The sequence below is a fragment of the Leopardus geoffroyi genome, chromosome B4, assembly GCF_018350155.1.
Source record: "Leopardus geoffroyi isolate Oge1 chromosome B4, O.geoffroyi_Oge1_pat1.0, whole genome shotgun sequence".
Taxonomy (NCBI): Eukaryota; Metazoa; Chordata; class Mammalia; order Carnivora; family Felidae; genus Leopardus; species Leopardus geoffroyi.
This window is the reverse complement of record NC_059341.1, coordinates 9,197,724-9,216,015: the sequence shown is the minus strand read 5'-3', so window position 1 is coordinate 9,216,015 and position 18,292 is coordinate 9,197,724. Positions and strand designations below refer to the sequence as shown.

Here is an 18,292-nt window from a genome sequence, read left to right as displayed (position 1 = left end):
ACAATATGATAAAGGAGTCAATACATCTAGAGGATACAACAATTCTAAATAATTATGAACCTGATAACACAGCTTCACAAGTCATAACGTGAAAATGGATAGAAACTGCAAGGAGAAACAGACAAATCTGTAACTATACGGAGGAATTTTAATAACTGACTCTCAATTACTGATAGAATAAATATACAAGACATAAGTAAGACTATAAACGGCTTGAACTATACTCAGCAAGTTGACATAGTGATATTTTCAGACTATTCCATCCCAAAACAACAGAATCTACAAACACAAGAATATGTACTTTTTAAAGTGCATATGGAATATTTACTAAAAACAAAAGAGTCTGGTCCATAAGACCAGTCTCAGTAAACATAAAAGTACTCAAATCACATAAAATATGTCATCTGTCCACAATGAATTTAAATTAGAAATAAATAACAGAGAAAAAAACAAATATGAAATGTTTGGAAGCTAAATAACATGTTTCTAAATAACTTAGAAGTTAAAAAAATAAAAATGGAAATTAGAAAATATTTTGAAATGAACAGAGATAAAAACAAAACAGATATAATTAAAAACAAAAAAGATTCAAAGCAATATCCTCAGCTTCTACCTGAAGACAAGTTTTAGAACCAATTATATCCCAAATAAGGAGAAGGAAATTGTACATATCAGGGTAGATGTCAATTAAAAAGAAAACAGAAAAACAGACAAAAATTTAATGAAATCATAAGCTGGTTCTTTGATGAAATCTCATAAAAATAATCAACCTTTATTTGGGAAACACGGAAGAAATAGGCAACAATCTGTATTAGGAGTGAGGGTAGTGACATCATTAAATGTTATAAAACAAAAAAGATAATTCTAAAATATTATGAACAACTCCATGGTAATAATTTTGACAACATAAATGAAATGGAAAAATGCCTTGAAAATCTTAAAGTACAAAAGCTCAATCAAGAAGAAACAGACATCCACAATAGTCCTGTGTTTCTTAAAGGAGTTGAATTTATAGCTCCATTATTTGCTGCTTCACCTTACATTTTTATGTTATGGAGATGGCCTCTTTCCATAAAGCTGATGAACCAACCTCTGCTAGCCTCAAACTTTTCTTCTGCAGCTTCCTCACTTCTCTCAGCCTTCATAGAATTGAAGAGAGTCGGGGCCTTGTTCTGGATGAGGCTTTGGCTTAAAGGAACGTTATGACTGGTTTGATCTTCTATCCAGACCACTCAGACTTTCTCCATATTAATAAGAACTGTTCTGCTTTTTTATCACTTGTGTATTCACTGGAGCAGCACCTTTAATTCCTTAAAGAACTTTTCTTTTGGATTCAAACTTGGCTAATTGGTACAAATGCCAAGCTTTTGGCCTGTCTTGGCTTTCAACATGCCTACCTCACTAAGCTTAGTTATTTCTAGCCTTTTTTTTTTCTTAATGTTTAATTTTGAGAAAGATATCGAGGGAGAGAGGGAGAAAGGGGCGGGGGAAAGAGAGAGAGAAAGAGAGAGAGAGAGAGAGAGAGAGAGAGAGAGCAGGGGTGGGGAGGGGAGGGGCAGAGAGAGAGGGAGACAGAATCTGAAGCAGGCTCCAGGCTCTGAGCTGTCAGCACAGAGTCCAATGTGGGGCTCGAACCCACGAACTGGGAGATCATGACCTGAGCCAAAGTCGGACACTTAACCAACTGAGCTACCCAGACGTCCCTCTAGATTTTGATTTAAAGTGAGAGACCTGTAAGTCTTCCTTTTACTTGAACACTTAGAAGCCATTGTAGGATTATTAATTGGCCTAATTTTGATAGTGTTGTGTCTCAGGGGATAGGGAGGCCTGAGGACAGTAAGGGGGAGGGGGAAGTTAACTGTCAGAGCACACATTATTATTAAGGTCACTGTCTTATATGGGCATAGTTCATGGTGCCCCCTCACCCAGAAATTACAGTAGTAACATGAAAGATCACTGACTAGCATAAAAAATATAATAATGATTTTTTTTTTAAGTCTGAAATACTGTGTAAATTTCCAAAATGTGACACAGATACATGAAGTGAGCAAATGCTGTTGGAAAAATGGTGCCGACTGCCTTGTGCAATGCAGGGTTACCACAGACCTTCAATTTGTAAAATACACAATATCTGTGAGGAACAATAAAATGAAGCACAATAAGACAAGGTACCTACTTCCGCATCATTCACGGATTTGATAATGTTAACTTGTCAACAGAGTAGGTAAGACTACATCGCTGGAACTAGAGGTCAATCATGAGCTATGTTTTGTATAGTCGGTACCAAGAGTTAGACTAAGATGGAAAGAACTGGAAGATACTGAATGTGTAAGTGGGAACGGATCAGGAAATTGATTGGGTATATACCTATGCATTTGGCATTTCCAAGTACTTTGTTAGTTTGTCACGGAAAATTTAAAAGCAATAAAGAATCTAATTCATGCCTCCAAGTGTTAGAATAGGCAGTTAGGATTTACCAGGATGCCTGGGGACCAACAAAGAGGGGGTGGGGGGGGTAGTTAAACCCCTTATCAGCCAGGGCAAACCAGATAGGCCTGAGACAAAGAAGCTTGGAGACCCTGACCATATAAGGTAGAAAAAGCATGAAACTCTGCTCCAAAGAAATCCCCTCCCCAAATAATAAATATTCCGCCACTTAGTTAACAACTGCCAATAATAGATAGAGACCCAAATGCTGGGCACAGCTCCCCCTGGAGCACTCCCTGTCTCAGATCTTGAGGAATGTTCTCTCTTTCATAAACTCTTTACTTGCACTGCTCAACTACTGTCTAGTCCATTCTTGAATTCTTTTCTTGCCAGGAGACTAAGATCCTCTAACCATGTTTCTGGCACAGGCTGGGTGGGGGGAATTAGGGCCTACTGGACTTCCCATTCTGCCTGACAACACAAGAAACCAATCATTCCGAGCAGTTAGAAGTAAAATGTGCAACACACATTGAGAAAATTAAGGGCCAACTATGTGACAAGAATGATTTGTACATGACTTTCAAAAAGGGTAGAGAAATCCAAATCATAGAAAATGTAAGCATAAAACAGAAGGGATGATTTGTTAGATGAAAAGTGAATTCAGCTAAGTTTGAAATTTGAGTAGTATTTATACAAATGAGGGTTGGGAGGAAATAGTATAGAAAACTCAGAAAATTAGGAGGACAGAGAGAAAACAGAATAGACCCTGCTGGTTAAAAGTGAGTTGGAATATTGAGAAGGGATAGACAATACATCTAAAAAGGGGACTTGGGACAGGTTTCAAGTCACTGACGTCCTCCCAATTTCTTGTGCAAGGTGTCTAGCTGGAAAGTAAATAACATCCCAGGGAGTTGAAAAGCTGGAAGTCAGAAGATTATCTCAGGGGCTACAACAGGAATTCAGTTAGGAAAGCACTGATGAAGGCCTGGTCTTTTAGTGGTACTAACTGCAGATTCCCCCAAAAGACCATCAACATAAACTGCTGATACAGCTAAGTTTATTACTGACTGTTGCATAAGGGACCATTTCCTCCATAAGATTCTTAGTTACTTTTTAGAGGGGAGAAGAAATAGGCAGCATATTAATGAAGTTCTGGTTGGGGGCAGGCATCTAGAAAAGGGGGGAGGTCTATTAGTGGTCTGGGAAGCTGCTGACAAGGTTTGAGTATAGTTAATGACCTAATAGTGTGGAACTGATTAACAAAGCCAGTTGAGGGTTTTAAAGGAGTCTTTGGTTATCTTAGCTGAAAAATCTATTGGCCTGAGGGTTTCTCAAAGTCCTCCATTGTTTCAATAAATGGATTTGGGGTAGGTTTCCGAAACAAAGTTATCTGCAATCCTTTATCTACCTGGGTAAGTGTTTCCTGAAATCCTTATCATTATGTCTTTATTAGATATTAATACATGCGGTTGGATAGTATATTATGGTAATGTTGACAGTACACTACATACAGCAGATAGCTGCGGCTTTCAGGAGTGGCAATAGTTGAGTAAAGGAAAGGATTACCTAAGAAACAGTAAGATCTAGCCACCAATTATACATAGGGTACAATGAAAAGGACAAATTAGGACCATCTGGGGGTTGATATTTTTAAAACATTGACCAAATTTTGATATTAGAATTAAAGGTAAAAAAAAAGTTTACAATAAGCACCGAGGACAGAAACTGTTGACATAAATCTTCCTAACTTTAGGTAATTATTAACCATTCAGAATTCAATGTACATTCACTAATATCATTACAAGGCATGACAGTCACTTCAAATCATTTTGGAAACAATGTAGGTAAATATAATGAAATAAAAATAAATTAACTGTGATGCATTAAAATTTAGGTTAATAATATAGGTTATATGTTCATTGTAAGTGTTTGTAGCAAAATCTCTCTTTTTTGAAAGTCTGGTGACTTTTCCTATACTAATTCATAAGGGTCTGGTTTTGTATTAAATTATCTGTATATATGATTTTTACTCCCCTGCATTGTGTATTCCTTGTGGGCATCAAAGAAAAACTGTACTGGACAGAATTAAACAGGCAAGGAAGACCTTACTCAAGAGTAGTGTGCTAAGGGATTGAGATTGAATGCAACTCTGCTAAGACAAAGACAGGCAGGTTTTTAAGCACTGGGAAAAGTGGAAAGGGTTCACTGGACAATGTCATGGAGGAAGTTGGTCGACATGAGCAAGCTATCTGTGTTTAGTAATTGTCCCTTATCTGTCTAAAGCTTAGGCAATCTGAGGGGAACACTAAGTTCCTCTTAGTGGCTGAAATATTTGTATTCATCATGCACTTACCTCCTTTGCAAAGACCAATGCCTTGTGCATAATTAAACATTTCCTAAAACTACAAAATATTAAAAATGAAAAGATCTTGCAGCATATCCAATCTGATCTCTCCATTTATATATTCATATATACATATTCATATATATATATGTTACAACTTGCTGTAAATAAACTATTACATGTATATTACAAATGCTAGATATGACAATTTCTAAACAATGCCTCTGTGTTAAGAAAAGTCTGTTTTAGATATTTAAGAATATTTTTAAAAATCAGAACATAGGCTTTGATCCTACTGGATTTTCCTTAGATCTTGAAAGGCTTAGTAGTTGCTAAAAGTTTAAATCAGCTTGACAGATAAACATCTTCAAGGGTCTGGCTCATCTCACTGCTATTCCCAAGCTTGCTGCACTTTATAACACAAAAATTCGTTCTTCTTTCTTAAATTCTGTCTTCTTTCCGAAATGATATTTTCAGTTGGTTACATCTAAGACAAATCAATCTATCCCTTTTAAGAATGGAAACACTGCAACGAGTCTTTGAAAAAAGGAATATATAATTTCCCTGGTTTCTTTTCCCAACTGGCATTACCTCCTCCCATCAGTGAATTCTACCCATTCCAAAGTCTTGTTGTAAGTGTGCGTTGGGGGTATAGTGGGGAACACAGCTGCCTTCCAAAGTCTTGCCACATGAACCTAACAACTGTATGTGGAAAATTGTTTCCAAATCTATAGAAGCCCTGCTTGACTATTTTATCAAGTATTTTTTAATGTGAAAAGGTAGGTCAATATTATTTTAAAGACCGATTTTATTAAAGCCTTAAAGAAAAACTCCGCCCTTAAGATTTACATAAAAAATGAATCATGCAAAGGAACTCAAGTTTGCAATATTTGTAACACAAAGATTTCTGTCAAAAAAACAGTTGGAAATAACATGCTGTTTGCAATGTAATTGTTACTATTCACTATAGCAGAAAAGGCAAATGCAGAGAACTAAAAGGCTGACAGCCTAGTCATTTAAAACTACAGGTTGTCTCAGGAATGACAATGGTTTTGAAATTCAGCTCAACCCATGCCGAGAAGTTGCTAGCTCTAGATATTAGAGAATATTTAACACTTTAGTTGAAACTGTTTCTCTTTATTTTTTCCTCAGAACATTTCAACTAACCAAGGAAATCTTAGCCCTTTTTTAAAAAGGTAAATGAAATATTAAAATGGGCACTGGTCTTCTCTGCTGTTTCTGGAATCTGAATTTTTAATGAGGACACTTGTTTAAATGTGGATGATCAATAGAGCTGTAAAACCCACAAACAATTTGTTTCTTCTTCTAGGGAAAAAAGCATTAATATACTGAGTATAATTTTTAATAGACCCACATATTTGCTTAACTTTTTTTTTTTTCTGCTTTTATTCTTAAAGCAATTTCAGTTCCTATTCTGAAGGCGGAACTGTCCTCAACAGGACATCTCACCTGAGTGATTCTTGTGCTTCTGTGTGTCCTTCTGGGTACCCTGCTTGTCCCTGACAATGACTCTTTCCCTGACCAACCTATAGTCAGGCTCTGCGGAGCCCCCTTCTCCACGAGGCCTTGACCTTTAAGCCCCTCCCCGCAGCCTTGCTTGGCCTGCACAGTAACAAGAATATTAGTAAGTCATTTTAGGGAGACTCACTGATATCTGATCTGATCACCTTCGACATGTAATTGAATATGCCCCAGGTGATGTCTTTACCACGGCCTGCCTTCACAAGAATCCCATTAGGTCGGGTTGGCAAGAATCCCTCCAACTTCCCATTGACCCCCACTGACAGACCCCCTCACCATAAATCCCCACTTGAGCGTATTTCTATATTGACATCTCCTTTCCCCAATTGTAATAGTTTCTTATTGAAATTTGTTTTTACCACTTTAACTATGGTTTGCCTGGCTTTCTGTAGCACCCCCAATGGTAGACTTACCTTGAGTAAATTGAGCTTCTTTGGAGGCCCTCAGTTGTGTTGCAGCTGCCACAAGGGTCTTCTCAGACAAGAAGGTCCAAGTGGTTGGCCAGTTAGTCTTTAGCTCCTGTGTTTATGATTCTGCAGGCTTCTGACTGCACACAAGGAAAAGACTGAGGTGTAATAGTCCACTCTGTGGAACACTCCTCCTTCTGGGGCCCTTTTCCTTTGCAAGGCTTTGAGCTCACAGCTACTCAATGACCAGAGAGATTAAGCCTACTGACTCCTTCCCCTTGCCTCCCACCCCCACAATTTATATTAGCCCGAATTTAAAGGTATTTTAGACATCATCCAATCCATCCATCCAATCTACCACCATTTTACAAACGAGGCAACTGAAACTCAAGACTTTGTACTTGTACTCAGTGGCAGATTTAAGATTAGAAACTGACACCTTTTAAGTTCAATTTAGGGTTCTTTCTACTACAATACATTGCCTCATAAAATTGACATTTTCTAATGGCTTATACTCTTTCGTTTTGTTGGTCTTTTATCCCTTGTCAATAGGCTGAATGGTCTTCAACGACATTGCTCATGAGAAAACGTATCCCTTTCTCAGTGACGCTAAAATAGGATCTATGATGTCAGACATAAGTGAGTGAGTTCAATAGTGGTTCTCCTACTTCTACGTGATCGCTTACCCAATTTTACATGTGTTAAAGACACATCGGAGATATCAATAGATAGTATTAATCACAAGTTATAAATGTGATATTGTAATATCCTGCATGAGTTGTTATACAAATGTTTGGATTAGTTGTTTGTATTTTAAATTTCAGACCTCATCAAAATACTTATAAAACAAAATTATAAAGAAAATCACCAGACTCTGAAGATAAAAGAGCCTCACTTATACAGTTTATGTTGGTTGATTGCTCCTAGGACAATCTCCTGCAAGTGTGATTGGATTTGCAAATGTCAGAGTTCAAAGTGAACAGACCATGGTATTTACAATGTCTGTTATACAAGAAAGCTGAGCATACTAGCTATCAAGTCAAAGACTATGCAAGCTGGACTTTATTCTTGTTTTCTCTACATACACAGCAGTTTATATGGTACTGGATTTTGGTCCATTACTAACATGGGGTATTTTCAGATTTTGTAGCGACATTGTATTATATGATGAAACTCTTGTTACATTCTTTTTTCTTTTTTCCAAGAAAAACTCATCTTTAAATGATTAGCATTGTTTTACAGATTATAAATGTCTACTACTCTGAGGAATATATTTAAAAAGTAAAGTTTCTCTTATTGCAAGCACTGTTGTTTCTTCTTTCTTTCTTGCTTTTCTTTTCTTTTCTTTTTTTGGTATACATCTTCTTGCCTTCAGCTAGTAATCCTCTTTTGAAATACCATGGAAACAAGCAAATATGCCTCATTAAACTTTCCTTGCAGGAGAAAAATTGAAAGAATTTTTAAATTGTAGAGTAGATAAAAATAAAACACATTTATTTTAAGGGTGATTAGATCGTCCTTTTAAATTCTTTAAAGAAAGGTACCAGAGTTGGCAGGGAAAAAAACAGACCATGTGTTTTCAAATTTGTGAAATTGTGACAATTTTAAAGAATGGACGATTTATTCTTTTGCTTGAATATTCTTTTGCTTGAATACACTCTCAATTATATTTCATATTTAGTACTAAGTGACATTTCAGATATATTGTGAAAGTAAAGTAGCCATTTCTGATAATGCACACATATAATTATGAGTGACATTAAAGAACTTCTCTATTAACAAGCTGTATTTGCACAATGCCTTTTGTTAAGAAAAACTGCCTTATTTACTCTTGTTCTACAGTATTCCATGAGTTAGGCAATGGGTATATTTCTTTGACAGATGAGACCAGAAACAGCTGGGTGGTGAGTTTTTTCATAAAGTGAGTGAAACTCTCAGGGAGGTAGAGGCGATCAAATTCTTGAGTCTTTCAGTGGTCGAGTAATAAAAGAAAACTCTTTTGCCTCAAGGACATTAGCTGTCCCTTACAGTTGAAACTAAAATTGACAAGTTCATTTCGTATTAAGGGTTGACCCTTTCACACAGCTTGGGACTTGGGAATGAAAGAAAATATTAGCTTTTAGTAGTCTTAATTTATTCCCCCCACTATCAGAATAAGCCTAATGAATGGATCTGAGGTTGCAGGAACATCACCATTGCTCAGAATCTCCCTCTCTTTTTTCTGCCAACTTGTATTGTATACTCTTAACTAAGGCAGTGACTATTAGGGACCTGTCTTGAATTAAACATCTAATCCTTGAAAAAGTGAATGATGTTTTTAATGGCACACTGTGAAGTGAAAGGAATTATTGATTTTTGTTGAGTTAGTATTTTGTACATTGAAATCCACTTTAACAACACGAATCAATATATCTCTTTCATCTCACTGTTGTGGATTTTTTTTTTCTCAACCATGGATGTAAATTCATTTAGCAACACGTTAATTTCCTATCTGTCTGGACTGAAAGGTTTCTATCTTAGTGATGTATTAATTGAGGCACCTAAAATGTATACCGAAACCTCTGACAGATTAAGCAAACCCAAGTGTGTTAAGCTATTACAGGACAGGCCCAAAATGCGATCTGTGTGCAGCAATCCAACCTCTACAGCTAGACAAGGTGGTTATGCTTCAGCAACTGGTGGCTATTTCCTGGTAGTTGCAGATGTGATTTTTGTTCTGTTTCTTATAAAAAGGGCATGAGGGTGTAGGGAGTAACCAGTCCTTTTGCTTGGTTATGAAATTCCTGTAGGGACTAAGGGCAGGCTGCCCCAACCATTTTGACCATTTTGGCATCAAGATCATTTTGACTTAAAAAGCAATCAAAACCCAACAGATTCAGGAAAAGCTCCTCCCCAACTACTGCCTAAAAAGAATTTAGGTAGAGGACCTGCTCCAGGAAGAATTATCACCTTAGATTAGCCACATTATGATAGGAACCAGGTGGGCTGGATAGAGAGGAGCCCAAAAAGGCCACTTTGATCAAAGTCCTCTCTTTGTCCCATGGTTTCTTGAGTGGCCCAGTAAACATTTGTTCACTAAAACATTAACTCTTTTTCATTTTGCTGTGATTTGCATCTCTTCCCTTTGAAGTCCCAGGCTTCTACTCCCTTCTCCTTAGCTCAGAATGACGTATATACCTCATTTTCCCTGTCAAATTTCCATGTCTGTGTGGATTCCCTGTGTGTATGCTATTAAATTTGACTTTCTCCTCTTCATCTGTCTCATGTCAATTTGATTCTTAGTCCAGCGAGAAGGACCTAGAAGGAGACAGGAAATTCTTGCTCCCCAACATTCCTTATTAAATGACAATACGATACTATGAATAATTATATTAGATATAGTGCATGTGTTATTATGCACGAATACTTTTCTCCACTGATGATCAAATTTACATTGCTTTCCTTTCTTCATAAATTCAGAAATAGATTTCACTTCTTTTCAAGTATAGATGATATGAGGAAAAAAAATGTTCTGATTCTGCTTGTCATTTATTTTAAACTTGCAGGACATTTTCATCCTCAATTTTACAATCTAATGCCCAAGGGAGAACATCTATATTTTTAAAATTGTTGTGCTTGACACTGAAGTTTTACCTTATAAATTTACTTACTTTCTTTTGTTTTGACATTTGTAAATGTAACAAGAGGCAGAGACATTAGCAGCCTACCAGGATTTCCAGAAGAGGGGAAAAAACATCTTTACACCTATGTGCAAGGAAAGGTGTGCCTTCATGTGGACTTCAAGTGGGAAGTTACATGGTAAATAACATCCTATACTAATTTCAACATGGCATCATTTGAATAATTAACATAAGTTTTACAGAGTTGTTCAGATTCTTTCATTGGTATTTTACTTTCTACAATTTATTCACTGAAACACACTCCCATGCACATGCTGCACGGAGAGTTCAATTCATTTTTATTATATTTACTGACTTTAACAACAAAAAAATAAATCTGTTTACTCCATTTTGATTCTGAATCTCAAACATTACAACAAATACAATGGGAAAAGAAGTGTGAGGAACTAAGAAAGTTCAGAGAAAGATGGTGAGGATCAGGAAAGGTTTATTTACATGGTAAATAACATCCTATACTAATTTCAACATGGCATCATTTGAATAATTAACATAAGTTTTACAGAGTTGTTCAGATTCTTTCATTGGTATTTTACATTTTTACATTTTTGTAAAAGGTTTTACATTTTTGTAATTTGTTATGTCTTCTGTTCTTTGCCCTCAAATGTATACTTTATTCTCTATTGTGTATTTACATATTTATTAGTTTGTATGCCTTTTATATATATTAACCAACATAAATTTATTAAATTTATATACCCACACTATTTTACCTCTGTTTTATATGATGTAAATATTTTTCCCCAGATCGTCCCTTATATTTTCACTTTATTGATGGCATATTTTGTTACAAAAGGTGTTTATATTTTGGTACCATCAAATGTATCTGATGATTAAGAATGAAAAAGTTATCAGTCTTTTCCTTATGGATCCATGTTGTGGATATCCCATGTTTTCTTCGTAATAATTTCATGGTTTTATTTTTCTTACTTGTTTTGGTTTCCTTATTTTTCGATTTAGAACTGGAATTTATTTTTGTCTTTGTAAAAAAAAACAAAACAAACCTCATAAAATTAGACTTTATCTCCCATCAATTGACCAATTGTTCTAACAGACTTACTGTTAACAGCCTTACTAGGGCTTTCTTCTTAGTAATTTGTAATGCCATCATTTTCATATTTCATAACAGCCTTACTGTTAACAGCCTTACTAGGGCTTTCTTCTTAGTAATTTGTAATGCCATCATTTTCATATTTCAAATTTCCACGTATATTGTATCTAATTGTGGACTACCTGCTTTGGTCCAGGGATGTATTTGTATAGTTATGCATAGATATTATACATATTTAGTACATCTAGTTTTATGATACATTTTCATATCTGATAGAGCAAGCATTCCCTTACTGTTTTTTGTTTTTCTTTTCAAAATCTTCTTGGCTGGTCTTCACATTTTAGTATCCCATACAAATTTTTGAGTTAGCTTTTCGAGTACTTGAAAAATTCCTTTTTAGATTTTTAATTGAATTGTACAGTATTCTCGGGTTAATTTGAAAAGATTAAAATATTTCAAATATCAAGTCTACCAATCCATGAGCATTCTCTCCTTCCAAATATTCAGATACGGTTTCATGCCCTCTAGTCACATTATGTGCTGTTTTTTACAAAGGTCGTGCACATTTTTTGATATGCGTATCCTTACTCATTTTTATAACTTTGTTACTGTTATGAATGATATGCTTTTTATGATTATATTTCTTATTGATTTACTGAAATATTGACAGCTATTTGGTTATTTTATATTGATCTTGTATCTAGCCATGAAATTCTCCTTGCAAGTAGTTTGTAGACTAGAAAATCTTCTATACATATACAATCATAGAAATGCCAGTTATATCTGTAAAATTGCCATTTAAAGTCTCATTCTCAGGGTTCTTGAGTGGCTCAGTTTGTCGAACATCCAACTCTTGATTTTGGCCCAGGTCACAATCCCAGGATCATGGGACTGAGCCCCATGTCAGGCTCTGTGCTGAGCATGAGGGCTGCTTAAGACCCTCTTTCTTTATATATGTCTCTTCCCCACCCCTCTCCCCCTAAAAACCCATTTTCATGATCTTTAACTTTTGTAAATAAGTATAATACATAGTAACAATGATGAAAATAAACATCCTTTTCTTGTTCCTGACTATAAAGTGAAAGTTATGGTTTCCTTGTTTAGAATGCTATTTCCATACATTTCTGGTAAGGCCGTTTTGCTGTTGACTACTAACACTTCTTATTCTGTGGCACAGTTGAGGAAAAATGTTTGTGACCTGTAATCATTCTTCCCTAAATGAATGGGTGCTTCCTGGATGCTGGAATAAAAAATCTAGTCTCAGAATTCAGGCTGATGTCTCCCATGGCTACTACAGAAGGTTCAGGATGGTCTATAGGTATATTAAAAGAAGAAACTTTGTCTGACTGTTTTCAGCATCTGATACCTCAGATATCTCCCTCTCCATGACCTTACAAGCCCCCATAAAAGAGAGAAGGATTAATGGCTTAAAAGACAGTGAATGGCCAGCACATTTTTAAACACTGTAACAGAACCTATGCTTAATTGGTTTTATTACGTCTTGAAAAAAACAAATCAAACCAAACCAAACCAAAACAGGAAGACTCTGTAATTGAAGAAAGGATTGTTGAAGCATTTTTACTTCCAAATTCAACCTAGATACACATTTATACAGCTTGCTAAATGTGACATGATCGTACATTCCAATCTATTCGTACTATTCAAGCTATCATTTAAGTTTTAATCATTTTCTCTGCAAACATGTTATCAGATATTCCCAAGTTGGATTAGTATTTGATAAATGACAAGAAAAATACTTGCGTATTTACATCTAGGGTTAGAATGAAAGAGGGAATGACTGTGGAGCATTCCAACACGTGGAGAAGTTCAGCTCTACGAGAAGCTCTTTCTTTAGTTCCTATGACAGTAGAGAGAAAGCCTGAAAGAATCTAGTGCCAGAAGACTGACAAAACTACAAGAGCAAGGAAGGGTTTGTGTAAGAAAAAAGAAAAAAAAATCCAGAATTTCATTTACTGGCTCAAGTTGTTGGGGAATAAAATATCCATTTTTGTGACACACGGCTCAATAAAGACCTGGACTGAAGAGAAGTGGGAGCATGCATTTTAGTTCATGGGCACCAGGAATTTAAGTATGTAACCACCTTGGGTCGGGGAGCGGCAATCTGTCAAGAGAACATGCTCTGAGTCAAGTTGCTTAAGAATTTATTTTTCAGGGGCGCCTGGGTGGCGCAGTAGGTTAAGCGTCCGGCTTCAGCCAGGTCACAATCTCGCGGTCCGTGAGTTCGAGCCCCGCATCAGGCTCTGGGCTGATGGCTCAGAGCCTGGAGCCTGTTTCCGATTCTGTGTCTCCCTCTCTCTCTGCCCCTCCCCCGTTCATGCTCTGTCTCTCTCTGTCCCAAAAATAAATAAACGTTGAAAAAAAAAATTAAAAAAAAAAAAAGAATTTATTTTTCAGAACCAACTGGTAAGTTAATAATATTTTAGATGGAATTTGACTCCAGAATTCTCCCAGAGAAATGAACTGCTTGACCGGAAACAAAAGACAAGTACCTGGTTTCTTAACTCCAAGAAACCATAAATATTGTGTTTGTTAGTCCAAGCATAGGTCTGACTACTAAGCAAATAACTCGAAAAAGGGATTTATTTATTTATTTAGTCAGTCAGTCAGTCAGTCCTTGGACCTAAGGAAAATCAACAGGACAAAGTACTCTAGTGGAAAGGGCATGGGGTTTTTAATCTCATTCCCACATAAGTTGACGTAATGACTTGGGTATTTCGCAATTCCCTTTCCTTCTGTGTCCCTTAGTTTTCTTAACTACAAAATGAATTCATGGACATGATATAAAACACATAAGAATTCTGTAGTGCAAGCCAGGCATTAAAAATACCAAATGCTCCATCTATATATAAACTAGTTGGTGTTGGCGACAGAGGGATGAAGGATCTACCTGCTGGCTTCCTGTTCTTCCTCCAACTTTGAGACATTTCTCAATAAAATACAGGTCCCTGTGGTTCTCTCTCACCTTCTGAGATTCTGAGTTATGTGTCCTGTTGAGCGTTGTCCCTTGTCTCTAGTGTCCTCTTAAATGGGTGTGCTCTATAAGTAGCAGTTCAGTACCAAGCTTTCACTGACGCTTCCCTGTTAGGTTAGGTGGTCCTAGGATTATTCTTCCCACAAGCACTGCAGTCCAGGCTGCTTCAAGTTTTGTGATGCTAGATACTGGCTGGAAATTTTCAGTCGAGACTTGAAATGTAGCCCATTTTTAGATTCCTATGGGGAAAGCAAAACGAAAATTATTCAAGTTAACATTGAACCAGAAATATTTCTGACCCCTCACTAACCTCTGAAGGAATCCCTGCCTTTAGTACTAAAAGAGAGACGTAGTTGTCTAAATTTAAAGCTAGACTATATACTGCCTGAGGGAAGGTAATATATGTACCTTGTCGTTTTGAAAATGATTTGCTTCAAAAATCATTTCACTGAGGTGTAATTGACACACAAAAGCTGTACATATTTAATGCAGGAATCTTAATGAGTTTGGAGATAAGTATATATCCATGAAACTATCACCAATAATCTATGCCATAAAATAGCCATCAAACTCCAAAAGTTTCCTCTCACCTTCTCCTCCTCCTTCTTTTTCTTGCTATTATTTGTTATTTTGTGATAGGAATACATAATATCTACCTTCTTAGCAAATTTTAAAGAATATAATGCAGTAACTATAGGAACTATGCTGGATGGTAAATCTCCAGGACTTATTCATCCTGCCTAACTAAAACTTTGTTCCCTTTGTCTAATACATCCTAATTTCTCCTTCCTCCCATCTCCTGGCAACAACCATTGTACTCTCTATTTTTATGAATTTGACTATTTTATATTTCTCACATAATTGGTATCATATGGTATTTGTCTATCTGTGTCTGGCTTATTTCACTTAGCATAATGTCCTCCAGGTTCATCTACGTTGTTGCAAATGCAGGACAAAATAGAGTTTAAGTCAAAACTATCTTAAGAGACAAAGAAGGTCATTATATAATAACAAAGGGGTCAATTTACCAGGATGATATCACAATTATAAGCATATTTGCACCCAAAATATCAGAGCGCTTGACTATGTAAAGCAAATACTGACAAATCTGAAGGGAGAAATAGCCATACAATAATAGGAGGAGACTTCACTATCCCATTTTCAATAATGGATAGATCATTCAGACAGAAAATCAATGAAGAAACAGCAGACCTTAGCAATATAGACCAAATGAACTTAACATACATCTACATTACATCCCATCTAATGGCAGCAGAATACACATTTTCTCTAGTGCATATGGGAAGTTCTTCAGGATAGAATCCATGCTATAACACAAAACAAGTTTTAATAAATTGAAGAAGACAAATAATTCCAAGTATCTTTTCCAACCATGACAAAATAAAACTAGAAAAAAAAAGCATAAAAAGGACAATGGGAGATTAAACAACACACTATTGAACAACCATGGGATCAAAGAAGAAAATTGAGAGAGAAATTAGAAAATATTTTGGGACAAACAGAAACAAAATGCAACATACTAAAACTTATGAAGTACAGGAAAAGTAGTACGAGTAGAGAAGTTCCTAGTGATAAATGCCTACTTTAAAAAACAAAGATCTCCAATACCTCAAGAAACTAGAAGAGGAAGAACAAACTAAGCCCAAAGTTAGTGAACAGGAGAAAACAGTAAAGATTAGAGCAGAAATTAAAAAAACAATTGAAAAACAACAGAAAAATCTAGGACACTAAGAGTTTTTTTTTTCCATATAAACAAAAGTTGACAAACCCTTACCTAGAATAACCAAGCAAAAAAGAGAAAAGACTCAAATAAATAAAATCAGAAATAGAGGAGACATTTCAAAGGATGCCACAGAAATAAAAAAAACAATTATAAAGGATGATTATGATTAATTATATGCCAAAATGGGACAATCTGGAAGAAATGAATAAATTCTTAAAAATATACAGTGTACTAAGACTGAAACAAGAATAGAAAGCATGAACAGATCGATAACATACATTGAAGCAGTAATCAAAAGTCTCCCCCTAAAGTAAAGCTCAAGACCAGATGGCTTCACAGGTGATTTCTACCAAATATTTAAAGAATTAATATCAATTTTCCCAATCTTTTCCAAAAAACAGAGTATGAAGGAGAGTACTTCCAAACTCACTTTGGTACCAAAGGGAGACAAAACACCATAAGAAAAGAAAACTATCTCTTCCCAGTTCTTTAATTTAATCCCATTAGTAAATTTGCTCTGTTTTTGATGGGCCCACCGTTTCTGAAAGCCATAGTGTAGGTCGCCTGTAATGCAATCTCATTATTCTCTCTAATTACCAGAAACTATGGTATGCAGTGTGTAAACGGTGTTTTAAATGACTGAAGGTGATGTCTATTCTCCTCTCCATCTCCAACACAGATGATTGGACCAGGAATAATAGATAGGTGTCCAAAAGTATCAAATGCAGAGCCTTGGGGAGCCTGATATGGAAAGTTGGTTCATGCTAATCAGATCCTCTCCTTCAGGAATGGAAACTCAGAGAGAACACACTTATGAGCTGTGGATTGTCTGGCTCCACTCAGTCACTGGTATGTGTAGTAACAGAAAGTCTGTCATTAAAGAGAGGTGATATGGAAAACAAGGGAGATTTTTAGAAGGTAGGCAGAGATAATTTTTTTACATTGGGAAAAACCCACAAAAATGTTTCCTGCTTGTGAAGAGTTCATAGAAAGATCTGGAAGAAAAAATATAACTTAAAAATTGTACAGCAAGAATGAAGCTGGAACCTTACCTAATATCCTAAACAAAACAAAACAAAACAAAACAAAACAAAACAAACACTAAAAATCAAAGACCTAAATGTAAAACTTAGAACTCTTAAAAAAAAACCATAGAGGAAAATTTCATAGCATTGGATTTGACAATGATATCATATATATGGCACCAAAGTGTAGGCAACAACAACAAAAAAGACAAAGTAGACTTCATGAAATTTTAAAAAGAAGCATATTAAAAAACAATATCACCAGAATAATAAGGCAACCCACAGAATGGGAAAAACATATTTTCAAATCATATCTGATAAGGAATTAATATCTGGAATACATAGAGAACTCTTAAAATTCAACAAGTAAATAAAAACAACCCGACTCAAAAATGGGCAAATGACTTTTCTCCAAAGAAGATATACAAATGGCCAATAAGCACATGAAAATATGTTAAACACCCCTAATCATTAGGGAAATGCAAAATCAAAACCACAATGACATATTACCTCATACCCATTAAAAAACAGAAAACAAAAAGCATTGGCAAGGATGTGGAAAAATTAGAATCCTTGTGTATTGTTGGTAGGAATATAAAATGGTACAGCCATTGTAGAAAACAGGATGGTGATTCCTTAAAGATTTAAACATAAAATTACTATATGATCCAGCAATTCCATTTCTGGGTATATATCCAAAATAACCGAAATCAAGGTCTCAAAGAGATATATGTACATTAATTTTCATAATGGTATTATTCACAACAGTTAAAATGCAAAAGCCGCCCAAGTGTCCATTGACAGACTAATGGATAAGCAAAACATGGTGTAAACGTACAGTGGAATGTTATTCAGCCTTAAAAAGAGAAGTTCTACTGTATGCTACCACATGAATGAAACTTGAGATAATTATGCTCATTAAAATAAGCCAGTCAGAAAAAAACAAATAGTGCATTTTTCCACTTATATAAGGTACTTATAGGAGCCAAGTTCATGGAGAACCAAAGCAGAATACTGGTTTTCAGAAGCTGGGGGGGCAGGTAGGGAAAATGGGGAGTTAGTGTTTTAAGGATATAAAGTTTC

General features: G+C 35.7%; 1 long non-coding RNA gene across 1 annotated transcript in view; it reads right to left on the bottom strand.

Annotated features, from left to right (window-relative positions):
- LOC123590688 overlaps nt 1-18,292 on the bottom strand; it is a 566,405-nt gene that overhangs the window by 254,951 nt on the left and 293,162 nt on the right. The window contains exons 2-3 of the long non-coding RNA XR_006708927.1: nt 14,432-14,679; nt 6,727-6,860 (exon numbers count right to left, since the gene is read on the bottom strand). This is a non-coding gene — a long non-coding RNA (uncharacterized LOC123590688). The remainder of the gene's footprint in view (nt 1-6,726; nt 6,861-14,431; nt 14,680-18,292) is intronic.